The sequence below is a fragment of the Dipodomys merriami genome, unplaced genomic scaffold (genome assembly GCF_024711535.1).
Source record: "Dipodomys merriami isolate MVZ:Mamm:240054 unplaced genomic scaffold, mDipMer1.0.p SCAF_36, whole genome shotgun sequence".
Taxonomy (NCBI): Eukaryota; Metazoa; Chordata; class Mammalia; order Rodentia; family Heteromyidae; genus Dipodomys; species Dipodomys merriami.
Window position 1 is genome coordinate 7,445,274 of NW_027205159.1, and position 27,078 is coordinate 7,472,351.

Genomic DNA, 27,078 nt, shown 5'->3' on the forward strand with positions numbered 1-27,078 from the left:
TGCTGTCAAAGCAAGCACACTAGACTAACTCTTCAGAGGCTTTTGCAAAAGAAGATTCTTTGTAATTTTGAGTTGGGCTCTAATGCCTCACACCTGTAATCCTAGCTATTTATGAGGCAGAGATCTGAGGATTGAGGTAGAAAGTCGGCTCAGGTAGGAAAGTCTTTGAGAACCCATCTCTAATTAATTAGCCAAAAGCTGGACTGAAGGAGTGGTTTAGGTGGTAGAGTGACAACCTTGAGCAAACAAGCTGAGCAAGAGTGTGAGGCCCTGAGTTGAAGCCCCAGTATCAACAAAACAAAATGAAAAAACCCCACATTTCATGTTTGTCTTGTGTTTATAACCATGTTATATAATTTCATATTCTTGTCAATTGGATCCTTTTCTACACTTTATTAATAATCTTTACCATTTTTTTTGGGGGGGTCTGGTCGTGGGGCCTGAACTCTGGGCCTGGGCACTGTCCCTTAGCTCTTCAGCTCAAGGCTAGTGCTCTACCACTTGAGCCACAGCCCCACTTCCGGCATTTTTCCTGCTTATGTGGTGCTGAGGAATCGAACCCAGGGCCTCAGGCATGCAAGGCAAGCACTCTACCACTGAGCCACCTTCCCAGCCCCATCTTACCATTTTTAATCTCGTGCCAAAAAGTAGAAAGTTCATCCCTTGCAGAATGTCTGTTGATTTGTCATTTAAATCTTTTCTGCAGCAGATAAGGTATCTGTGGGCATTTTCTATTCTCCGATAGAATTATTTCCTTGACATAAACTCCTCAGAGATGACTGACCAGTTCATGATATGAACATCCTATGGCTTTTGATTTGTCTTTCCCTAATGTCCCTCCAAAAGGTTGTGCCAATTTTCAGGAGCATAGAAGTATCATTTTACCCAAACTGTTGCCTCTGGAAGTGAGAATATAAATGCCTCCAAACTATTCTTTGAGTTCATCTATTCCAGAGAACCCTGAGTGGTTAGAAAACAGTGTTGCTGCTGTTTTTAAACAAAGTGTCTAGAATTTGAACACACTGTGACTACTGTGTCCTTTGAAATTGGCTTCCTCAGAAACAGTCCTCAGGTTTCAGGAACAGGGCTCCAGTCACTGACCTAGTACTACCTCAGGGTGGGACTAAGACCTACCCCACTGCTTTGGAGCAGTCTTGGCCTATGCTTCTAAGGGATTTCCTGACAGCAGACTGAATGTCTATGGTTGTAGCATTTCTTTTTTCTTTTCTGTTTTGTTAGGAAACTTTTCTCAGAAACCTTGCTTGAGATATAAAGTTGGCAGTGATTTTAATTACCATGTTTTAAATCACTGGTCAAATCTACCTAGGAATTCATTATTATCATTATTATTTTTAGTGCTATTATTATTGTTGTTATTGTTATTATTATTGTTGGTACCAGAGTTTGCTTCCTCAGTTTGCTTGTTTGGCTGAGACTCTACCACTTGAGCCACACCTCCAGCTTGGTTTTCTGCTGGTTATTCTGAAGATGGAGTCTTGAAGGCTTTTCTTCATTGAATTACAATCCTATGGATCTCAGCCTCCTGAGTTGTTAGGATTATCGGTATGAACCACTGGCATCCAGCTGGATTAATTACTATTTTAATTGTTAATCTGTTCTCTAAAGACACTTAGAGTTCCCATTTCTTCCAAGTGTCACCTAATGATAGGATAATTTCTGAGAAATTCATCATTAGGTGATTTAGTTATGTTTGCACAAACAGCTACAGTATAGAAATACCAGATATCGCCGGGCGCTGGTGGCTCACGCCTGTAATCCTAGCTACTCAGGAGGCTGAGATCTGAGGATCGCGGTTCAAAGCCAGCCCGGGCAGGAGAGACTGTGAGACTCCTATCTCCAATAAACCACCAGAAAACCGGAAGTGGCGCTGTAGCTCAAGTGGTAGAGCGCTCGCCTTGAGCTGAAGAGCGGAGGGACAGCGCCCAGGCCCAGAGTTCAAGCCCCACGACCGACAAAAAAAAAAAAAAAAAAGAAATACCAGATATCTGTGGTGCACACCTAGGTAATAGGGAATTATATGTATGTATGAATGCACCTGTCCATCCATCCATCCATCCATCCATCCATCCATCCATCCATGGGTCATGAAATTAAGCACAGGAGAACAAGAGGCAGTCAGGATATAGTCAATAGCTACATTGTAATCGATTGCAATTACCAATGTATATGTGACCCACATATACATATATATGTGGCCCACACCTGTTGTTTTTTTGGTCAGTTCAACTTGCCTGTAACAGGCTTAATAACTTGTTGAGAATGCTGTTTAGAAATGTCTATGTGTATGTCTTGCATAGGTACTTACAGTTGTTACTTCTTGTATAATTAAGAACCCACAGGATCCATCCCAAACTATAGACTCACAGGAGACTTAGCAATAATTTGTGTATCTTTCAACTGCTAAATTTGTATTGATTTGTTACTCAGCAGCAGGGGAGTAACACAGTGCATACAACAAACTTGTTCCTCTTGCTCTGTGTTCAGAATTTGTTTCTACAAAGCAGAACTCCTTAGGCATAGCTAGTTCTGTCATAGCTGAAGCTACTATGCTACTTTTTTGCAGTGTAACTTTAAAAAAAGATCTGTAGAGGACCTGAGCGAATGAAGAGGGAGAGTGTAAGTGTGTTGAAGAGGAAAAGTACATGTGAAAAGCCACAGTGCTCACTCACAACATGAATATGGGAATGTGGGCAATCCCATGCTACCTGGCAAGTGTGGTGGGCTGTGGGAAGTCTGGGAGGAACAATAAGGTGAGAAGAACTTGATGTGTTAATTTTTCCCTTTCTTACTTAGAGATTATTTTCTCAAGTACTACCTTCCCCTTCATATTGCTTGCCAAATACACTTCAGACTCCTGTATAGATGTGCAGGAAAATCCAGTGAGAAGTGTCTCTCCAGGTGCTTTGCCTTTTGTTTGCAAATGTTTCCACAAGGAGTGTATACCAACATTTTGTTTCTTCTGTACCATTTCTCTCTGTAGTCAGCTTTAGGAATGAATATTCTTTTTTTTTTAATTTAATTTAATTTTATTTGTGAACATACTGTACAGAGGAGTTACAATTACATGGGCAGGATAATGCGTACATTTCTTACCAAGCATTGCAGCCTCCTCCTTTGTTTACCCTTCACCTCCCTTCCCAGCCTCCCCCCTCCCCCCCAATCCCAATCCTTCTCCTTCCCCCCCCTTCCCCTCCCCCCCCCTCCCCGCACCGACGTTGTAAAGCTCGTTTTGGACATGACAACTTGTACTTCTCATTGTTGCAACAGGTCCACCTGTATCCTTAAACAACTCGTTTTTCCCCATCTCCTCCACAAGTTATACTGACATAAAATATAGTGAAAGCAGGGGTTATACTGTGGGGGAGGGACATACAAAGCAACAAAGAGATAATCTTATAAATGCGTTAGAAACACATGCATGAAAGAAAAAAACATTAAAATACACATCTAAGGGTTCATTTTCCTGACATCACATTATCTGACCTTTTCCGCTTGACTCATACATATACTAGATATTGCAAATAAGGGAAACCATGGGACCTATGTTTCTTTGGGCCTGGCTTACTTCACTTAATATAATTTTTTCCAAGTTTTTCCATTTCCTAACAAATTGGGCAATGCCATTCTTTCTGATGGAGGCATAGAATTCCATTGTGTATATATACCACATTTTCTTGATCCATATGAATGAATATTCTGAAGACCTTCAGACTAGCGTAATGATGGCTTACTAGCGTAATCCATCTGTCTGCTGTCTTCTGAATGTTGGACTAAGGAAGGGGGAGGTAAAGTTGGTCCAAGAGAGAATGGGACATGCTCAAGTGTGACTGACTTCAGTCACCAGGTGTGTGATACCTGCATAGTGTGGTCAGACAGGCCATGTCACACACATGGTGCTGGGTGGCATTCAAGTGAGTTTCTTCCCCTCCGCAGATAGTTCTGGCCCTTCTCTGTTTAATCATGGGTTCCATTCTATTCCCTTTAAATTTTGTTTATGTCACATACATTATTGACCCAAATGTCATTTATCATTCACTTAGTATCTCCAGTGACATTATCCTAGTAGCTCTTATTTGTGATGTCTGATAAAAGAAGAAGCCTGACAGTGAGTTAACTTGGAGAATTTTATGTTCTTCATTGGATCTTCCTTTAACAGTAACCTAATCAGTGTTTTGTAAAAGGTCTCTTGAATAAATGTTATATTTTGGTATACTGATGATTGATACACTCATTTATTTTAGTATGCCTGTTTCTCTCTAGGGTGTAGAGCAGGGGCTGGCAAACCACCTCCCACAGGTTATATCCTGCTCCCTGTCTACCTTGTGGATTTGGCTTCACTAAAACACAGACAGAGGTGTGTGTGTGTGTGTGTGTGTGTGTGTGTGTGTGTGTGTGTGTGTGTGTGTGTGTGTGTGTGTGTGTGTGTGTGTGTGTGTGTGTGTGTGTGTGTGTGTGTGTGTGTGTGTGTGTGTGTGTGTGTGTGTGTGTGTGTTGTGTCTGTAGCTGCCTTTATGGTTTCATAGCTGATTTGAGGAGTTGTGACTGTGTGGCTGGCAAGTGCTGAAATACTATACTTACCAGGCTCTTCATGGAGGAAGTATGCTGACCCTGGTGTTCGGGGAGGTGCAGGGGTGCAGTTGGAAGCTGCTTAATTTGAGGCCTTGCCTAGCCTTTGCTCCCATAAGGTCTCTGTGTCATTTTCTAGGGCAGGATGGGGAGGCTGCCCTTTGCTGAGGGTTCAGTCAGGTGAAGTCATGGGAGATTCTGGGTAGTTTTTGGCATGATAACAGCCTTTCAGAAATGTTCATTGCCCCCACTCCCTTTTCCCCTCCCCCTGTCCCCAAGCTGGCTGTAATCCACGTGAATGTTTGAGATATAAAATAGTTTTATTGCTTAGATTTTTAGAAATGAAAACATCTTAGCATATTATCTGGTGGGATTAGAATGCCAGCTACAAATATGAGCAAGATAGGTGGCTTTCAGTTTCTTAGTAACCACATTTTTTTAAAAGGAAAAATAGATTTGTTTTAGTGATGTTTTGATCAGCCCAACATAACCCAAATATTATGCCAACATATATGTAATGCAAGAAATTACTAATTTTATTTTTTGGTCCCGTGTGTGTGTGTGTGTGTGTGTGTGTGTGTGTGTGTGTGTGTGTGTGTGTGTGTGTGTGTGTGTGTGTGTGTGTGTGTGTGTGTGTGTGTGTGTGTGTGTGTGTGTGTGTGTGTGTGTGTGTGTATTGTATCTAGTCACACAGCATAACTTGACAGGCCACATTCTGAGTACTTGGAAGCCATTTATGGCCAGTGGACAATGACCACACTGGACAGTCTTGGAGACTCTGGTAGCAGCCAATGTCTTGCAGTTCATTTCTGACATTAGCTTTTCAGAGTTGGAACCATTTTCGCAAGGTTGTGCCCATCGGAGATGACAGTTGCAGGTTCTGGGAATCTCCTATATTTCTGACCTATTTTCTGTAAGTTGGTGATTCCCACAGCTAACCCATGTTCAATAATTTGCTGGGACAACTTTCTGAACTTAGAAAAACAACCCATATTCTATTACTAGTTTGTTAGGCAACCTAAAAACTCAAGAACAGCGTGCAGAGTGTGGGGGGTGGGTGGGAGGAGGCTGGGGAAGGGAGGTGCATTCCACCAGGCTCAGCAACCCTGGAACTTCCCAAGTCCAATTTTTTGAGTTGTATCATTAAATGGTTGAGCACAGGGCAGGGCTTTCTGGTGATCATGCTTTATTGTTAGGCTGCCTAGGGACCTACCCAGTGTTCTCTTAAGGGTACAAAATGGGGGCTCATCGTGAACAACAAAAGACACTTATTATCACTCAAGAAATCCCAAGGGGTTTAGGAACTCAGTACCAGAAATCAGGAACAAAGTCCAAAGACAGTTTTTCTTGTGCTATGACAAGGCAGTTCTAGTGTGCAGCTTGCCAGTTCTCTATCCCCAGCTGGTAGAGTCCTATTTAAAACATGTCTCTTGAGTGAGCAGAGGTCTTCTTATTTTTACATTCTCTGCCCTCTGGCTGAGTAATCATGACTATCACTGTGCTGGTAACTCCCCCAGTTCTTGGTTAGCAGGAAGCAAATGGAGGGAAAATATAGTAACATTTCTAGGAAAGCTTAAGAGATAAAAGATGTCTTCAAGGCGGCACACAAATTGTGACTCTGCTTACAATAATTTACAGAATAACTGGGTTGTGGGAGATAGGCTGTAGGTTTTCTGTGCATTGGAGTGTGGAGGTAAACCCACCACCCTGTTCACTGCCCCCTGGATGAATCAGAGTTGGCATGCCAAGCAGGTTCCAGAGATTTACACCACTCTTGGTATGAGGTACCTGTGGGTTATGGAGGGAGCCCATGGCATGAAATGTGTGTATCAATGCACTGTTGGTAACATTACTGTAGGAGAGAAGCCAGAGGGGGAAAAAATAGGATTTTAGTTCTCAAGTCCTCAGTGTGGCTATGTTCTTCCTTGTATGATACTAGTCCTCCCTTCTACTTTCACTCCTCTCCTGGCTCTGGGGATGGAACCAGGGCCCTGAGAACATTGAAATAAACCCCCAGTCTTGGGGTTTGTGGTATTTACAGGTTCTGGAATCTTCACAGATTCTGGAGTGTGTGTGTATCAGATCTCGACTTTGCCATTCTCTTTTTACGAGGGTTGATTACCTCTTGATACCTGAGTTGTCTTCACTGGAAATTACTTACATAGATTAAAATGAGTTAAAAAGGCAGGCAAGCTAGGACTAGGAAGGCTCACACTCACCTTAGTACTGTGAAACCCTGGTTTCCATCTTTAGCATCATGAAGCAAAACAAAACACCCAAGCAAATGTGAGAAACAGGACCTGGCAAATGGCATTACTTAGGCATTTTTGCTTTTGATCTTATAATGTATAGCATTGACAAGTAAAGGAAAGGAGTATTTTAAGAGAGAAAGGTGGAAGAGAATCTTCATGAATCTGTGTAAGTAGAGCATGGTTGCTACAGGACTTCTAAGGCCAAGAGGTTTTAAAATAAGTTTTAATATTCTGAACATGGCTGAACATGGCTTTATATAGAGTATGTTAAAATTGATTTAAAGTTGAAGAACATGATTGAAATGCCCATGTGACTTCAGTTAGAGACACCCTTACTGGCTGTATCTAATGCAAAGATCTTAAAGGTTGATGTTTACATCTGGCCTTTGTTTTTAATTTTGTTTTTGCTAGTACTGGGGGGTGAACTCCAGGGCTCGGCACTTTCTTTTTTTTTCACTCAAGTCTGGTGCTCTACCACTTGAGCCACACCTTTACTTTTGGCTTTTTGGTAGTTAACTGTAGATAAGAGTCTCATGGACTTTGCTGCGTAGGCTGGCTTTGAACTGTAGTCCTCAGATCTCAGCCTTTTGAATGGCTAGGATTACAGGTGTGAGCTACCTGTGCCCAGTTGCATCTGGTTTTTGTCTTTCAGATAGATAGGTAAGATACACATGTCTCTGATAAAACAGTACTCTTTTGTAAGAAGACCTGGAACTTAAAGTAAGCGATCATACTTAATGTGGGTATGTTTATATAAATGATCATATTTAAAGCAATTTCATTAGCAGGAGGACTCTGTAGTATCTGTCATTTTTTAGGTGTACATTTGCTCTAGCAAGGCAATTTGTCTGTAACATGATTAGATCACAATTCAGCGTCTATATGTGATGGCACACCAGATTTTAGAGTCTATTATGTGGACATTGATAGTAACTCAAATTGTTTTTTTTATTATCTTATACTTAGGATTCTAGTGGGTTTAGAAAGATAATGTCAAAAATGTGGTTTAACTTAAGTTGCTTTAGGTAATAGGTGAGGTCACAACCTTAGTCTCTAGTGTTGATTTTCATGTTACAATCAATAGCTCTCTGTTCTTCCCATTTTTTTCTTTATTTCTCCTTCCTTCCTCCCTTCCTTCCTCCCTCCCTCCCTCCCTCCCTCCCTCCCTCCCTCCCTCCCTCCCTTCTGCTCTCTCTCTCTCTCTCTCTCTCTCTGTCTCTCTGTCTCTCTGTCTCTCTGTCTTTCTCTTTCACTGTATACATATATGCTTACCTGAGCAGGTACTGGGGCTTGAATTCAGGGTCTAGGAGCTGTCCCTTAGCTTTTTTTTTTGCTTAAGGCTGGCACTCAACCACTTAAGTCACACTACCACTTGTTTTTCTGGCTTTTTTTTTTTTTTTTTGCTTGTTAGTGGGTGGTAAGAATCAGGGACTTTCCTGCCTGGTCCAGCATCAACTTTTGATCTCTAGATCTCAACCTCCTGAGTAGGTAGGATATTAGGTGTGAGTCACCAGTAGCACTGTCTCACACCTTTTTTATTCTGGGTTTCTTGCAAGAAGCTTGCCAGCTAATTTGGACAAATATTTTAGGAGTATTTCCCATTCTTACTATGTTCTTTCAGTAGAAACTAATCTTTGTTTCTTATAACCAAAAGACATTTTTTATTTAAGGCTAATGTTCAATAGAGGTTGAGTCCATATATTTTTCTAGAATAAGCTTATGGGCCACTGAAAGTGGTTCCTGATCTTTTCTTGTTGACACAAAAGCTCTTCTGCTCTTAAAGCCTTTCTTTCCTTGATGAAGCCCTGTGTATTTTCCCTACAGCTATTTCCCGGAGCTTCCCCAGGCTGACTTCCTCCCTCACAAGAAGGAAGTAATTTTCTGTGGAAATGGCCTGGATCTCCCATAATGTTAACTACCACTCTAGCCTATAGCCTGCCTCCTTCCGGGACCCTGCTGGGGCTGAAGGGGCAGGGCTTGGGGCAGGGCTTGTGACTTGGCCTCGGTGAATAATCTCAAGGGTGGACAGGATGGGGTCTGGGGGAGGTTGAAGTGATTTCTTTCCATATCTTCCCAGCATTCTCGCATGGGAGTGCTTGATCCCTGGCCCTCAATTTGAGAAGCACGGTCTTTAAACTTAGACAGTTGACTTTGACTTTCTCAAGGCTCAGTGAAACAGGTGCTTATTTACTTGGTCCCAAAGGAGCACTTCCAGCCCTTGCAGTGACTAGAACTGAGCATCCTGCCATCTGCTGTGTGTTTAGTTAGTATAAAGCCTAGAGAAAGGAGAATGAATACTCCTTTCTTTCCTTCCTGGGAACATAGGCTTTGTTCTGGGCTTCATGGTAGCTCCTTCCTCCTCCTGCTCAGCACTGGGCTTTGCCTTATGTTTTGGTTACATAGTTGAGTCAAGACTTGCATGTCACTCCTATTAGCTCAGCTTATCACCATGAATGTAGCAGATACAGAGAGCACAATGGCAAAAATACATGGCCTCTGACAGTGACCTTGGAGCCAGAGTTCTCCCCACCCACTCTGCATCCTGGGTGGCCGTGCCCACCTTCCTGGTCCCTCCGCCCACATGTCCTGCCTGGTGCTTTCCTTCCTTTTAGATACTGCCAGGAGCTTTCATCTGTCCTTTCCACATGAACAAATACAGTTGTTTCTTGGTTCCTTTGACACTGGGTCCCTCTCTGTCCCTCTGGTTTCTAACTGCCCATCTGTCTTCTCCCTTTCAGTTGAGTGTGAAGGTTTGATCTGTCTTCTGCACCTTTCCTCACAGCCGTGCTGCAGTGTGGAATGCCTCCTCATTTCCCACATCCTCTGGGCATTTCCATTTGTGCTGCCTTTGGAATCTAGGAACCTACTGGGCAGGTAACCTTCAGCAGAAAGACACCCATGCTTACTTGTCATCTGTGCATCTTCAAGTAAGGAAATCTTTTCTTCCCATTTCCCAAGTCCTACTGTAGCACTTAATAGAAGCTGTGGCCATCACTTTCTATACATCCAATTAATCTGAGACTGAAAATGTCATGTTGTTGCTGTTGTGTAATGTGTCCCATGATTGTGTGTATGGAACATACACAGACTTTTTTCTTGTGTTTATCCCCATAAACGATCCAGTATAGCTCTTATCCACATGGCATTTACATTGTGTTAGGTCTTCTAAGTCATCTAGAGATGATTGGAAGTATGTAGGAGATGTGCAAACACTACATCATCTTTTTTTTTTTTTTTTTTTGTCAGTTGTGGGGTTTGAACTCTGGGCTTGGGCGCTGTCCCTGTGCTCTTCAGCTCAAGGCGAGCGCTCTACCACTTGAGCCACAGCACCACTTCCTGTTTTCTAGTGGTTTATTAGAGATAAGAATCTCACAGATTTTCTTGCCCGGGCTGGCTTTGAACCTCGATTCTCATATCTCAGCCTCCTGAGTAGCTAGGATTACAGGTGTGAGCCACTGGCACCCAGCTACTACATCATCTTATATAGAAGACTTGGTCTGATGTTTTGGTAATTGGGAAGAGCAGGGGTTCCCTGGAAAAAAACTTCTGTGGAGATCAAGGGACAACAGTGTCTAAAGTCTCTTTTTGAATTGTATGTCTAGCTAAGTAAATATAGCCAGGGAAATTTTACATGGATTCCAGTTGAAAAAATGCTTCCCAGAATCATTACCAGATGAGTCATTTAGAAATCAAGTCATGCCATGTCATTTGAGTACCTTGTCATCTGATGCTAACTCGATTTTGTGAAAAAGTCATTACAAATGTGACAGTTGATGAGGGGTGGTGTTTATGTGCTAGGCCTGCTCTAAGTAATCTGCACTATGTGTGGCATGTGTGTGCTTCCCTGATGAGAACTTTGCTGTTTCTATGTGAATTTCTAACTTTTCAAGATGGGGATTTTTAAATTACAGTTTTCCAAAGCCTATGTGCCCATCACGAGGTGTGAGTATGCATGAACTCAGTGCCAAACTAGCTTCGTCTTCACCTCCCCATCCAGTCACTTTCTTGTGTTCCCTACTGAGTTACTTAAAGCAAATAACATCTGTATGCCATGTAATCTTCCCTCCCTCCTTCCCATCCCACTCCCCTCCCTCCCTCCCTCCTTCCTTCCTTTTGTGCTAATACTGGAACTTGAATTTTGGACCTGGGCGCTCTCCCTAAGCTTTTTCATTCAAGGCTGTTTTGCTCTACCCCTTGAACTACAGCTTCATTTCCAGCTTTTGGTGATTAATTGGAGATAAGAGTCTCACAAATTTTCTTGCCTGGGCTGGCTTTAAACCACAGTCCTCGCATCTCTGTTTCCTGAGTAGCTAGGATTATAGGCATGAGCCACCCCTGCCTGGCTCATAATTTCTTGATATGATTATTGTTGGTGGTACTGCAGATTGAACTCAGCCTCACACTTATTAAGAAGGCCCTTTATCATTTAAGCTATGCCTTTAGCTGCTGTTGTTTGCATGGTGTGTGTGTGTGTGTGTGTGTGTGTGTGTGTGTGTGTGTGTGTGTGTGCGCGTGCGTGCGCGCCCTGGGGCTTGAACTCCAGGCTTGGGTGTGGTCCCTGAACTCTTTGCTCAAGATTAGTGCTCTACCACTTGAGTCACAGTTTCACTTCCAGCTTTTTTTCCCCAGTGAAACAGTATTTAATAATTCCATTAAGATACAACAGTGTATTTTATTCTTATAATGGCAATGTTAATAAGTTTAAGGCATCTTAGGTAATAATAAAAATTTGACCAAAGCTTAAGATAGTCTTAAAACATTACATATCAAGAGTCTTAACAAGGGGCAGGGAAGGTGGCTCAGTGGTAGAGCGCTTGCCTTGCATGCTCGAGGCCCTGGGTTCGATTCCTCAGCACCACATAAGCAAAAAGAAAAAAAGCCGGAAGTGGTGCTGTGGCTCAAGTGGTCAGCGCTAGCCTTGAGCTGAAGATCTGAGGGACAGTGCCCAGGCCCAGAGTTCAGACCCCACGACCGGACCCCCCCCAAAAAAAAAAACCACAACAATGAAACAAAAAGAGTCTTAACAAGTTGTTTACAGGACCTGTAAATATAACACCTTCAACTTTAACCTCATCAGGGGAAGAACAGTTTTTATTAGCTTATTTCAAAATGCTGGAGTTTGGATTTAAGAATTAAAAGTTATTAGCATAGCAATTTTAAGGAACAGAGTGTTTTATATGCTAAGAAGCAGGGAATGCTTTTTGTGGTTAATTGGAGATAAGAATATCACAGACATTTCTTGCCCAGGCTGGCTTTGAACCACAATTCTCAGATCTCCCGAGTACCTAGGATTACAGGCATGAGCTACTAGGACCTGGCTTTGCATAGGTTATTTTTAAGGTAGAGACTCACTTTATACGCTGGATTGCCATAGCTGTGATTCTCCTACTTGCTCTTCCTTGGGATAAACAGGCACGTGCCACTGTGCCAACCAATGTGCTTCCGCTGTAGCTGGGGTCATAGGCATGTGCTATATATCCTGTTAGCTATTGGTTGAGATCAAGTCTTACAAACCTTTATGCCCTGGCTGGCCTTGGATTATACTCCTCTCATCTCTTATTTCCATATGAGCCACTATGCTCAGCTTTTGATTTTATTATTTATTTTTTGGTGTGTGTGTATTTGTACTGGGGCTTGAACTCGGGGCCTCCGTGCTGTTGTTTAGCTTTTTGTGTGCAGGGCTGGTGTTCTACCACTTGAGCCACAGCTCATTATTTCTGTCTTTTTTGGTAGTTAATTGGAGATAAGAGTCATAGACTTCTTGCTTGGGCTGGTTTCTAACTGCATTTCTCAGATCTCTTGAGTAGCTAGGATTACAGGAGTGAGCCACTAATAGCTAACATTGATATTATTTTTAACTTGAATGGAATTTTAAAAATTGTAAATTGTTTTTGCTTGAGCATAATTATTTTGCCTTTGATTTGTGTATTTTTCTCAGTTGTCATCTTGTAATCCTTTGATAGGTTCTTTCTTGTCTTTGGGTTCTACACATTATTTACAATTTCGTGGATTAGTTTCTGCTGTAGACCAAGAGCTGTTTCATGCTTCTTTTCAAGTGAGAAGCAATCAGCTAATTATGGCTGTTTGGAGATTGACTTCCCACCTTGTTACCTTCTCGCCCTTAGTGCCTGGCTGTCATAATGAGTAGTAGGGCATAGGTTGTCAGACCTACATTGAGTCACTTGAGCCCTGGTGCTTTGACTTTTTGTTTTCTTACATACAAATCATACTTCTCATCTCCTCATCAGGAAATGAGAGGGTTAGAAAGCTGGTTGTCAAGGTTCCCTGTATTTACCCAAATCCAAACAATAAATAGCACAAGGTATAACTGACCGTCATTGGCTTAGGGAATTAATGTCTTCCACATAGGAAATATCTGGAAAGGGTGCCCTACTGTGTTTCTGGTGTGGCCTCTTTGGCTGTGATATTGAGCATCCGTGATTGCAGGTATTTCTTGGGAGAAGCAGGTGTGTGGGCCACTCATGCCTGGGCCTTCCCCAGGGAACCCCTTGGGTGTGTTCTACTGTTCAGGGTCATCATCAGCTCTTACTTCCTGTGCACTGCTACATGCCCTTTCTGGGAACACCTCAGTTTTTGTTCCAGCTGTGGCAGTTATATACTCTTGGCTTTCTGTGAACATCCTTCAACTTTTTACCCCTATTTCTAGAAGTACTTTAATGTCTTGAAATTTCAACAGCTTCTGGAAACGCCTGTTGACTTTATTACTGAGCCTCTGACAGTCTAGTCCTGGCTGCCCTCCAGGGCCTGCAGTCCTCCAGCTGTGGTCAGGCTGCTTCCCGATGGCCTGGCACTTTCCCATGGAGAGCTACTGCACACTGACTGCCATGGCTGGTCCCTTGGCCCACCTGAGGATCTCTGTAAATGGGAACTTTGAGACTTCTTAGGGCTCATCTAGTGGCAGTCAGATGGACTAACCAGGTAGGTGCCTTCCTCCTCCAGCTGTCCTTGCTGGTTCTAGCTCAGCCAGCCCAGCAGGGCTAATCTGTGCCCAGGTTTTGGTGATGATTTGGAACCATACCACAGGTGATAGAGGGATGACACATCCCTCTGATTTCTTTCTGTTTTGACTCAACCACTAGTCATCACTTCTGGCTTCATTGTTTGGATGGCCTCTGCGTCGCTCTGCTGGCCTCTGTTAGTAAATAGAAGCCTCATAGGTCTTTCCTATGGCCACAGTCTAGACCAGGGAGAATGGTTACAAATGAGTATGAAGAGCTAGAACAGATTAGAAATTCGGCTGAGAGTAGAAGTGGGGAATAGGTAAGTCTTTGTCCGTCCTCCTGCCTTCCAGTGTCAACCTAGCAGACCCTAGCCACAATCCAGCTGGCAAGGACCTGTAAAAATGTAGCTTTCAGCTTTCTAGCCCCAGCTATGCAGAGTAGGGCATGTGTAGCCTTGATACCAGCAGGTCATGGCTAGCACACAGACTCCAAGAGTGTGGGCAGAATTAATGACCCAGTGCTTGGCCACCTGGTATGGAGTGGGTGGATCATGGAAGATTGTGTTCATCTTTTCTGTGTGGGTCAGGGGAAGTGGAGTATGGAAAATATGCTAATGATGCGATGTGCACACCCACCTAGATGGGAAAATCTGAAACAAAATTGACATGACCCACTTTAACCAGTGGGAATGGCTATAAATTATTCATGTGCAGCTAGGTTTCAGGGAATAGGGACTGGATACCTCTGTGCCTGTGTCCCTCCCCTACCAGGTATTGAATGCAAATGTGTACCCTGGTTCTTGTAGGTACAGGGAAAGAATCACTCTTTGAAGCCTAGGTGCAGTTAGTTACTCCTGTTGTAGGGGAAGAACACAAGTGATCTTGAAAGCCCTGTGCTTTTCTGTGCTGTTGTGTGCTGCAATGACAGATAACAAGAGTCCTCCAACAGTGAATTGATTTTGCTTATTAATTCAGCTCGTGCTTGTCTTTGAATCAAGGAAAAGTCCTTTGCTGTAGATCTAGGTTTTGTGAGGCTTATAGCTCTCTGGTCTCTGTGGGCCATTTCCTCCTGTCTTTTTGAGCCATGCTCACAGGAGCTTTGGGTAGATGTCAGAATCCCCTGAGCTACTTGAATTGAGAGGAATTTAGGGTAAGTAAAGAGAAGGTGAGGGAAAGTCAACAGGCCCCTGGGTCAGGGTCTGAGGGCTTGAAGGAAACTGGGAAGAACCTAGAAAGCTTGCTGCCCCTCAGCCCTTCCCTATCCACACTTTATATAGACTTGCCATTCCTCCCCAGCACCGGGTGTGTGTGTCCAGCAGACTGGTCTGATCTGCTCAGTATTCCAGCCCTCAAGAAAGGGCATGTTTGGCCCAGTTCAGCCAGCTGCCCACCTAGGCAATTAGCTGACTATGCTCTGTGGAGAAGGAGATAGTGTTGTGTAAGAACACACCTGCCCTGATTACCACCTCATGGGACCAGGGGATAGGCAGCAGTGGCCCAGAAGGAAGCCATTAGTTTCAGTCAGAGTCAAGTGGGATTTGCCAGCAGGGCAGTCTGTCACAAGTAATACAGAATGCAGTGATGGTACCAATCATGGTCATCATTACCTGGAGTTTCTGCACATTTCTCCATAGGCTGGGAGTTCAGGTCCTTGTTGCTACTGGGTAATGATGTACGGCAAGATCATGGCTATTACAGAAATCACTTTATGAATGTGCTCTAAGAACATTAACTCTTTTAAGCTCAGACAGTCCATGTCCTTAAAATACTAACTTTGAGAAATAAGTGAAAACAATTTTTATTGAGAATCAATAGTAAGATGTATTTGTTAGAATTATCCCTAAAGACCCCAACTCAGGGACTTCTATTAATTTGAAAGGTTTCTTGATCTGCTTTGTACTTAAGTTTTATTTTGGCTCATGGTACTAGGAGGCTCAGGTCAAGGGACTGTGTCTGGTGATGACTTCTTACTAATTATGGTCAGGATATCCCATAGCAACAGACTCTGTGTGTGTATGAGTGTGAGTGTGAGTGTGTGTGTGTGTGTGTGTATTCTGGTCTTTGTCCCTTCTCTTAGAAATCCACCAGTATACAGGATATCCCATAGCAACAGAGTGTGTGTGTGTGTGTGTATTATGGTCTTTGTCCCTTCTCTTAGAAATCCACCAGTATACGGTATACAGTCACAGGGGCTACATCTTCGTGATCCTGTCTAATCTTAATCACTTCCCAGAGACCCTACTTCTAACTCCCATGGTTAGATTAAATTTTCACCCTTTTGAGTATTTCATGGTGAGATTAAACCCATAGCCAAAGGGATGCATTAAGTTGATTGCCATCTGATTATCATATAGAGCACTTACCTAGCAGAATGTGGCACTGTTCCCATTTACCCCCTGACAAATGACATAGGTTGCAGCATTCCAGCTGACTCTGGTTTCCAAGGGCAGACTGTAGCCCCTGGGTGTGGACCCATACTCTACTGCATGCCTGACCTTGTGGGCAGATGCAGGAGGGAACTTGCTTTTCCAATCCTGAATGTGGCACAGGGAGGAGGAGAAGAAAGACCTATATACGCTCATTCCGCTTATATTGCAGCCTTTGAATTGGGCCTCTTCGTTAGCCTGTAGCTCAAAGTGCACACTCCCAGATACAGGCACAACAATTCCCTAGCAAAGATTTTGCTTTGTGGAGTCATCTATTCTGTATGACAGGATTAATTTCCTTAGCTGTAGAACAGGCAGAACTGACCTGGGGAAAATAGCCTGAGAGTATCACTGGATTGGTGAAACCTGTGTGTGCTAAGCCTCCTGCCAGCTTCCTGGTGCTGTCCTAAGTGTACCCACCTACTTCACCATGGAGTGAACCGGGCACTTCCTGTGTTTTCCCTCCCTCACTTCTGTAGTTTGCTTCTGTGCTTCACAAACTGCCTCTCTTTCTTCCTATCCGGTTACTTCTCACTTTTCTGTACATGTGACATTATCTTAACCAAGCATATCTTGCATGCATTAAAAATGAAGTATACTTTTCCTTTAAATTTCTGGTTCTAAGATTAATCAAGAATGCAGAGTTGTTTTTCAAATGAAAATTACAATACTAAAACTTTTGCTGTAGGTGGGTGTCAGTTGCTCACTCTTTCTATAATCCTAGCTACTCAGGAGGCTGAGACTTGGAGGAGGATGGCAGTTCAAAGTCAATCTAGGCAGAAAAGTTTGAAAGACTCAATATCCCAAATAACCAGCAAAAAGCCAGGCTGGAAGTATGATTCAGTAGTATAGTGCCAGCCTTGCAAGCTTAAGGCCCCTGAATTCAAACCCTGGTATTGGCAAAAAACCAGACAACCTTTGCTTTCAGGATCTTGATTTATTTAAAGCCTGATTATCGCAAATATTTAGATATCTACCATATATTCATGTCTATGATTTGGTTTGCAATCTTGCAAGCCTAAGGCCCCTGAGTTCAAACCCAGGTATTGGCAAAAAACCAATCTGACAACCTTTGCTTTCAGGATCTTGATTTATTTAGGGCCTGATTGTCGCAAATATTTAGCTATCTACCAGATATTCATGTCTATGTTTTGGTTTGCATATTTGTAAATTTACCTAAATGAAATATCCATCTAACCTGTTTATTTTAGCATATGTTAATTGTACAAAAGAAGGAGTTTTATGCTTCAGGCCCTGGTGGCTCATGCTGGTAATCCTAACTACTCAGGAAGCTGAGATCTGAGGATTGCAGTTCAAAGTCAGCCAGGACAGAAAAGTCCTTTTGAGACTCTGACCTCCACATGACCACTCAAAAACCGGAAGTGGGGCTGTTGCTCAAAGTGGTAGAGCACTAGCCTTGAGCAAAAGAGCTCAGGGAGGGGCTGGGAAGGTGGCTCAGTGGTAGAGCGCTTCCTTTGCTTGCCTGAGGCCCTGGGTTTGATTCCTCAGCACCAATAAGAAAAAAGAAAAAAGCCGGAAGTGGTGCTGTGGCTCAAGTGGTAGAGTGCTAGCCTTGAGCTGAAGAGCTGAGGGACAGTGCCCAGGCCCAGAGTTCAGGCCCCATGACCAGACCCCCCACCCCCCCCCCCCCCCAAAAAAAAAAAAGAGCTCAGGGACAGTACTCAGGCCCTGAGTTCAAGCCCCACAACTTAAAAAAAAAAAAGAATGAATTTCATTTTGACAGTTACATGCATGTATGCATGTACGTGCTCTTTTTTTTTCATTTAGTGTCTGAGTTTAAATTATGTTCATCCTCATCTTTTTTCTCCTTCATGGCCTGGGTCTTGTTCAAGTGGGTATTGTCTTAAATGAAACTCATGCTTTTTGTAACCTTCACCTGGACACCATTGTGAATGGTAAAAAAGCAGTCATATGTCAGAGTGTGACCATTGCTTGGTCTGAATCTTTGTGTTCCTACAGAATTCATATGCTATGATTCCACCCCCAGGGTTCTGGGGTTATGTGGTCATTAGATCATGAGTGGAAGTCTTCATAAATGGGATTGGTGTCCTTCTAAAAGAGAATAGAGAGACCCTTGCCCCTTCCCATGCGAGGACGCAGACAGAGGTACTGTCTGTGAACCAGGAAACAAATCTTCACCAGTCACCAAACTTTCCCCTGCTTCCATCTTGGACTTTAGCCTGCAAAACTGTCAGAAATGACTTCAGATGTTCTGTTGCTGACAAGCCCTACCATCTGTGGCCTTTTGTTTTGGTGGACTGGGTGGACTCCTGAGCAGGACTGCCCTGAATTTCAGAAGAGGCTCCAATAACACATTCCTGCTGTTGCCTGAGGGAAGCAGTTGGGGAACAAAGTAGACCAGGAAGCTGCTTGCCTGGAGACTTAAGCAAGTTACAAAAGCCGGAAAGGTATTTCTCAGTCTTTTGCACTCTACTTTGTTTCTGCCAAAACAGCTGGACCAGCAGAATGAGCTTGTGTCTCAGCTGTCACAGAATTAGCATTGAAAAGGTGGCAGACTCTAACTTTAGGTTTCCCGAAGAAATATGTAAAAATGGAGGGAAATAGTAAGAAACTGCAATGCAATGGTGTTGAATGCTGTTAGTGCCCAGAATGAGCTTGTCTTACACTGTTTTGGGGTGATACTTACCTGGGTATTTCTCCTCTCTGTCCTCTCTCTCCTCCCTCCCTCCCTCCCTCCCTCCCTCCCTCCTCCCTCCTCCCTCCCTCCCTCCCTCCCTCCCTCCCTCCCTCCCTCCCTTCCTCCCTCCCTCCCTCCCTCCCTCCCTCCCTCCCTCCCTCCCTCCCTCCCTCCTTATTTCTCTTCCCTCTCTCTTCCTGTTTCTCTTCTCTCCTTTTCTCCCCCTCCCCCATGTGTTTGAAAGATCCCAAATAAGGGAAGATGGATGATTTCTTCTCCTTTCTTCCCTTCTTCCCTCCCTTCTTTCCTCGCTTCCTCCCCCCTCCTTCCTCCTCTCTCCTCTCTTTCTCTCTCCTCTCTCTTATTTCTCTCCTCCTTCCCCCTCTCTGATGGATCCAGTTATCCGAAATTAGGAAGATCGATGGTATCCCCCACAGACCTGAGCTGGCAATTGAGTCAGTCCTGTACCCCATAAAATGTGCTCAGAAACTGTGATGGGAGCTTTGGAGATTAAACTGGGGGAGGGGTTGCATTAATCTCCTTCCCATTACTATAATGAAATATCTGAGGCCAGATACTTTATTAAGGAGAAGGGTTTATTTATCTCACAATTCTGGAGGCCAAAAGTCTTAATATTGACAGTGTCATGTGTGTTTGTCCTCTGGTGAGCACTTCAAGGCAGGCAAGGGGTGTGTGCTAGGGAGAGGCTACAGGTGAGACTGGAAACTAGAGCCTGGGGAGGGACCAGGTTCATTCTTTTAAACCAGGTCTCTGGCAGAACTAATTGGAGTTTCTCAAGAACTACTCCTTCTGAGAGCAGCACCTCCTTACTCCAGTCACCTCTAACTGAGGCCTGCCTCTTAAAGGTCCCACCACCTCCCAACATCTGCATTAGGGATGGGCTTCTAACTCACAAATCCCATGGAGCCCCACATACCTAAACTGTAGCCAGGACTCTCAGACCTCCTTGGAAATTAAGGTTCTGGGTTTGAACTTCACAGAGTGAGTTGATTATAGTAGGTACCAGCTATGTCCTTAGTGATTTCTAGACAGTGAAATGAAGTTGACAGCCATTCTAGACCATGTCTTCCCCACAAACCTTCCTCTCCTCACAGGTAGATGGACATTGGATGGTGCAGGGCAGAATCTGACATGAAGCCATTGTTCTCTAGTGACACTTTAGGACCTATCAGGACAAATTAAGATGTGATGTGTTTGCCTATCCCCAGCCATGTTCTTCTATATATTGTATCTGTTTGAAGTATAAAATAATGTGTTCTTGAATGTTCTTTTATCATTAATGAGGTTTGGACTCAGGGCTTTACACTTAGCCATTGGTCATGCCTTCACCCTTTTTTACTTCAGTTGTTTTTCAGATAGGGTCTGTTTTTTTGCCCAAGGCAGTCTCTGACTATGCTCTTCTTACTTATGCCTCCTCCTAACTGGAATTACAGGTGTGAACCACCATGCTTTGCTTTAGTAATTGTTACTGTTACTGATGTTGTTCTTACTTGTGTTGACATTTGGCTTTTAAAAATAATAAACTTTAGAATAGTTTCAGGTTTACAGAAAAGTCTTGATGACAGCACACACCCAAGTTTCCTAGTGATAGCATTTGCTGTCATTTGTATCTTGCACATATCCTAAAGATACAGTCTTGGCTTGGCTCTGTTTGGAGGAGAGGAAGCATTAGGAGGTTCTGCGGTCACTAGGGGCATGCTCGTGGTGGTGATGGTGGAACCCCAGCTCTTTTCTCTTCCTTCCATTCTCGAATCCTGGCCATCAGGTGAATGGTTTTGCTCCAGTGTTCATTCTTACCAGGTGTTGCCACTGATCCAAAGCGATGGGGCCAACTGACCATGAGCCGAAAGCTCGGATTAACCTTTCTTCTTTGTAAGTTGAATGTCTTGGGCATTGGTTACAGTGCTAGAAAGCTAAGGCGGCAGCATCTCATATGACTTACCATAGTTTGTCACAGTAAGAAGCCCGTCTGCTCCTTGGAGATGACGGTCTATTGATTCTCCCCTCTCATAGCTTTTAATTTGGTCTAAGTGCTTGAGTCATTTCTTCATGTTCTTCAGAACATTTGGAAGGCCACAGAACATCTTTGGTTACTGGGTCCAGCAGTGATTGCTGTATCTTTCTCCTTGTCTGATCACCAGTATTTGAATTTTATTGAGTATACTTAAATTATAGACTTCCGAAGGCTCCATGTTTGAACTTGTGGTCATTTTGAAAGCTTCCCATATTGTTTCACAATTGAAGAGAAAATAGATTGGATCTTTGTTCCTACTTGAGCCCCTGGATGATGTCTGTAGGATCCATCCATAGCTGCTGGCAGTGAGGCTGCTGGCAGTCTGGCCATGAATCTTTCAGAAGGATAGTCACAATATTGCCTTGGAAATAGTCCTTACTTACATAAACCACGAAGTTTAGAACAACAAAAGTTTATTGCCTCAGAGTCCTGGAGGCGGCCAGAGTGTGGGCAGAGCTTTGCTTGAAAGCCCATGGGGATGTCCTTCCTGTCTCTTCCAGCTTCTGGGGTTGTTGACAGTCTTTCTTATTTCTTAGCTCTCAGCTGATCACTGCAGTCTCCGCCTTTGTCGTCACTTGGTGTATGCCCTGTGTGTCTGTCTTCACATGTCACATTGGATGAAGAGCCCGCCTCATGTTGTCTAGCTATAATGGAAAGAACATTTATTAAATGTTTCTTGATGGGCTTGCTGGTCTTACCTTGGTTCACTCTTAGATGCTGGCTTGTTTGTGGAATGGGCTAGCTCAACTACTCTGGTAGAAAGAGACATTTGAAGGAGACCATCCCTCCACAGAGTCACTTCAGTTGGAGGGTGTGATCTTTGAGACAAAGATCAGCCTTTGTCTGATAGAGAAAACATTTGCAAATTCATGAATATATTGGCAGCAATGCTGTATTCATTGTAGATAAGTTCCTTTGCTGTAGATAAAAACGAGCAAAAGATAGTCTAGTTTGTTTAGCTTTCCTGGTGTGAGAGTAGGTTTTCATTCCTCTACTCACGGCCTTGGATGGTGTGTCCTTGTAACATGAATATTGCTAGTTCTCATAAGAAAAGCTGGAAGGCCATGTGACCAGAGCATTGGCTGTTCTTGAGTTTTCAGTAAGTAAGAGAAACACATGTACTCATCCATGCATGAAAAGAGCTGAAAACACATTTGTTTACAGTTTTTGAAAAAGCCAATTATGTGTGAATTAGAGCTTTTGATAATAATTGGTTTGTTGAAAGGGCCAAGACTCTGCTTATAGAGGAAGCAGGTCTCTTCTCAGACTTCTTGGGTGATGTCAGACTTCCCTGCCTGGAGTTCTAAGTCATGTGTGCTAAAGGATTATTTAGGAGCCTAAAGGGAACTTGAGGATGATTCATTTGGTTCTTTGCTTTTCTGTTTTCAATTGTCAAGGATTATACTTTTTTTTTTCTGTGTTGAGGTTTGAACTTAGAGCCTTGTGCTTGCTCAGTAGGTATTGTAATGCTGAGCCTTATCTTTAGGTATTTCCTTTTCTGTGATTCACCTGTTTTAGGCTTCTGATGGTTGCTGGCTTGACAGGCGCACTCCATACTACCTAGCTTCTTCCACTGAGATAGTCTTGTATACTTTTTGCCTAGACTTGCTTCAAACTGTGATCCTCCCAATCTCAGCCTCCTAAGTAGCTAAGTTTAGAAGTGTGAGCCGCCGTGCCTGGCTCTTTACAAAGTCATCCCAGGCCTAGGACACAAGGATGACCTGCCTTGATATTGGGCTGAGTGATTGTTGCTGCTCATGCCATCCTCATGCTGGGCCTGGCTTGCTTTGCTTCTGAATCTCCTGCCTGCTGCTTCCTGTCTCCTGTCCCTGCCTGGTCTAGCCTCTCTCTCTGACACATTTCCTGGGCTATGTAGGCAACAGTGGACAGGCCAAGCCCCTCCCTCCCTGTGGCTCTGCATGACTCCCATAGGCTGTGCTGAGGTATCAAGGGTTACTGTGTTTATCTACAAAGGTTTCTGACAGTCCTGGGCTCTTAAGTGCATGGCCTGCTTCTTCCTCTCTGGGTGATGCTTCACCCTGGCCCTGTTTGCCTTCTCTACTCTTTGTGGACCCTTGTTCTTTTACATGAGGGACAAACTTGGTTCTGCTCAGTCCTTAGTTTCTTGAGGCTGAGCCCATAAAGATGCTGATATTTATCCATTTCTGTCAAAGGGACTCTGGGGTGATGGTGACAGTGATAATGTTTGTAATAAGATGCTGACTGCAATGTGCTCGGTGTGCCCAGTCCCACTTAACTCACATGCCGGCTTCCTGGCCACTCAGCCAGTGACACAAAGGTGACAGCTGCGGAGACACTGTTTAGTCTTCAGCTCTTCAAAGCTTCAGTTTTTGTGAGCATTCTTGTTAAGAGTAGTTGAGTCAACAAAACGTTTCTGTGCTGTGGAACCTGATAATCCTGAATCTTGGTCACATGCTGGTCCTCCTATGTCACTGCTACCATTACCTGCCACAGAGGGGCCTACTGAGCCCAGGCCAAGGAGGAGACATGCCAAGAGGCCTTGGATGGATGACATGTAAAGCCACCCTGAACATTTGTGGACAATGCTGTTTCTTATGAAACAGAAGGGAAGAGTTGGGAGCCGCTGAAACTTGTCTTAGGAGATGTCACAGCAGCCCTGCTGGGGGCTCCCGCGGAGCAGAGGCAGGCTTCAGCTGGTTCAGATCTGAGGGATTTTCTAGGAATAAATGGTTGGCCAGGTGCATACAGTCAAGCTCTCTGCAGGTTTCACATCTGTGGATAGAAAATACAGTGAACAAAATTATATCTGTTTTGAACATGCACAGGCTTTTGATTCTTGCCATCATTCTCTGAACAACAGAGCACAGCAACAATTTACATAGCATCTGCATTGAGGACGGTACGGCGTGGAGATGAGTTAAAGTCTATGGAAGAAGGTACGTATCTTCTCTGCAAATACTGTACTATTTTATATAAGGGACTAAACCATACACAGATACTGAAATCCAAGCAGGGTTCTGGAACACATCCATCCTGGACAGATATAGAGTAATGATTGTACTCTTTCCATGTGATCACCATAAGTCTGGATGCCCATGGCATGTGCACACCATTTGTCCCTTCTCATTAGTCATATAGGAGAAGCCTCGAGGTGAGTGCAGGAAACTCTTCAGCACATGTGGTGGCAGGGAGCCAAGTCAGCAGAAGGCTCTTGGGAGCACAGACCTGTCTCCAGCCCCTGATGAAGAAGTGTGGCTTCTCAGTGGAGAGGTGCAGGGGATGATAAAGTAGAGGTTTGGGGGAGCCAGCACATAGCTTACAGGCCTTGACTTTGTGGGTGCTGGTCTGGGAAGGGATTGAACTCAGGTGACTTGAGGGCAGTGCTCATGAGCCATCCTCACATACCATGGCATGTTTCCATTCAAACCCAGTTTCCTTGTCAAGACAGTAGGTAAGCCAGGTGCTGGTGGCTCATGCTTGTAATCCTACGTACCCAGGAGACAGATTTCATGATCAAAAGTTTAAAACTAGCCCAGGCAGGAACATCCATGAGACAGTTATCTCCAAGTAATGTCCAGAAAGTGGGAAGTGGACAGGACAGCACCCAAGCCTTGAGTTCGAGCCCCAGTAATGGCACAAAGAGAAGCAGACAGGAAGAATGATTCTATGAGCGGACATGACACTGGTTTAGCACACCAAGGCTGGCTGCTGTCCTCATTCCTGGAAGCCATGGGCTTATCTACTGAGTAAGTGAGGTTGGCAACAGGAATGGAAGGAAAAGAGCAAGTCACCAAAAGATAGTGTAAGAGAGGAACTAAGGAATATATATATATATATATATATATATATATATATTTTTTTTTTGCCAGTCCAGGCATTGTCCCTAGGCTTCTTTTGCTTAAGGCGAGCACTCTACCACAGCGACACTTCTGGATTTTTCTGTCTATGTGGTACGGAGGAATCAAACCTAGGGCTTTATGCATGCTAGGCAAGTACTCTACCACTAAGCCACATTTCCCAGCCCACTAAGCAGCTGTAATGATGGAATTGGATAGGCCAGCACTGGGAGAAGGAAAAGTTTCAAATGAACTTATTCCAGCCCAGGGAAGGCAGAGGACAGGATAAAGGACTCTCGAGCCTCTGTCAGTTTTGTTCTGTTGAGATATTGACAGTAGCTATTGTGCAGGTAGATTTGTGTTACTTTTGGTCCTCATGAAGGTGAAAAGCAAAGCTAGTTGTAAAGTTATGCCCACATTCATCCAGGGCTGTGACCAACATGCTTTATACTTGGAGTAAGAATAGCTGGAGGCAGATTTGGTGTTCCCTGAGCACCTGGATACCTGGGCATCGAGGTACCTGCGGTATAGACTTGGCACATATTGGCCGCTACTAAAGGTGAGTCCAATTACTGAGGAGGAGGCCGTTAGTGGGGAACAATGGTGAATTTGATTGAGCTTATGTCTTTGAGGATTGTAAAATATATTAGCAGGAAGAAACTCAATAATATGCAGGGAAGTAACCTTACGTAAATAGATTATATATCTTTTTTTTTCTCTAGAAAAAGATAAAAAATGAAGACCACATGCCTTTCAAGGGAAGTGCTAGGGTCCTCGGTCCCCAAGCGACCTCTGATGCCCTTTCACTCAGTGGGGGATTTGCCACTGGAGACTCTTAGAAACGGGAGGAGGAGCCTTTTCCTCCTCTCTGTGTGTGATTGCCTTGTGAGTGATGTAGATACATTTGGAATTTTCAGGGCAAAATGAAACACTTTTGCCTGCCAAACATAGAGTGTCATTTGTCTTTTCAGGTCACCTTGTTGTATTGGGAACCCTGGGTCACAGTGGGCAGTTCTCTGTTCGCGATGGCATGCCACCGACACCCTGAACTTGGGGCATGGCATTTGATGGGCATGACATTCCTTGATAGCCAAGAAAGCACATACTGCAATATTGCTGTCCTGTTCCCATCCTAGCGTTGTCTCAGTGAGGGCAGGGGTTTGAGAAGAGCCAGGAAGCAAGGGTCTATTGAGTATGTGGCAGGCTGTTTCAGGCAGCCTTTTGGGGCTAATACGTGTTAGTGTTGGCTTTATCAAAGCAAAGGGGCATGCTACATTTCAGAAATGTCTTTGATTTCTACTATCTGCCAGAAACTCTGCTCAGAATACAGTGGCATGATAATTTGTGGAGGGGAAGGGGAAAAACAAATCTTTTAAATAGGGATACAGGTGGACCCGTTGCAATAATGAGAAGTACAAGTCGTTATGTCAAAAACAAACTTTACAACTTTGGTGGGGGGGGGATGGGAAGGGATGGGAAGGGGAAACAAAGGAGGAGGCTACATGCTTGATAAGAAATGTACTCATTATCTTGCCCATGTAATTATAATCCCTCTTTTCAGTATTTTCACAATTAAAAAAAAAAGAATACAGTGGCATTCATCCTTTTCTTTCCTTGTCCCACTAGGGAAGAGGTAAAGGAGATACAACCTGGAAATGTTTGTGGGTCTTTTTTTTGTCGGTTGTGGGGCTTGTACTCTGGGCCTGGGCGCTGTCCCTCAGCTCTTCAGCTCAAGGCCAGTGCTCTACCACTTGAGCCACAGTGCCACTTCCAATTTTCTGAGTCGTTTATTGGAGAAGTCTCAGGGACTTTCCTGCTCAGGCTGGCTTTGAACCATGATCTTCAGATCTCAGCCTCCTGAGTAGGATTACAGGCGTGAGCCACTGGCACCTGGCTGTTTGTGGGTCTTTACTATGAGCTAAGAATAAATAGGTTTTTATAATTGTTGTATTATAATTGAGGTCATTGTGTGTATGTGCACATGTTTACCTGCACACGTGCTGGTACTGAGATTTGAACTCAGGGCTTGCCTTGGGCACTGTTGCTTAGCTTTTACATTCAAAGCTGGCGCTCTACCACTTGAGCCACAGCTCTGCTTTCTGGCTTTTTGCTGGTTAATTGGAGGTAAGAATTTTGTGGACTTTCTGACCAGTCTGGCTTCAAACTGAGATCTTCCTGTCTCAGCCTCATGAATAGCTAGGCATGAGCCCAAATGCCTAACAGTCATGAGCCACCAGCACCTGGCTAATTGTGGTCATTTAAGTCAAGAGTGTTGGTAAGTCAGAAGATACAGATGCTTTCCATATAGCATTCTCACTTATCCAGTGAAGCTGTGAACCA

General features: G+C 43.9%; 1 protein-coding gene across 5 annotated transcripts in view; it reads left to right on the top strand.

Annotated features, from left to right (window-relative positions):
• Positions 1 to 27,078, top strand: part of Nck2 (NCK adaptor protein 2) — a 153,691-nt gene that overhangs the window by 23,724 nt on the left and 102,889 nt on the right. The window contains exons 1-2 of one of the 5 annotated variants that reach the window (XM_069988625.1): positions 18,454 to 18,655; positions 23,728 to 23,838. The exons of 3 other annotated variants lie outside the window; for them this stretch is intronic. The gene's annotated coding sequence lies outside the window, so the exon portion shown is untranslated. Of the gene's footprint in view, positions 1 to 18,453; positions 18,656 to 23,727; positions 23,839 to 27,078 lie in introns of those variants that run through there. One more of the 5 variants, XM_069988626.1, reaches the window with a different exon arrangement.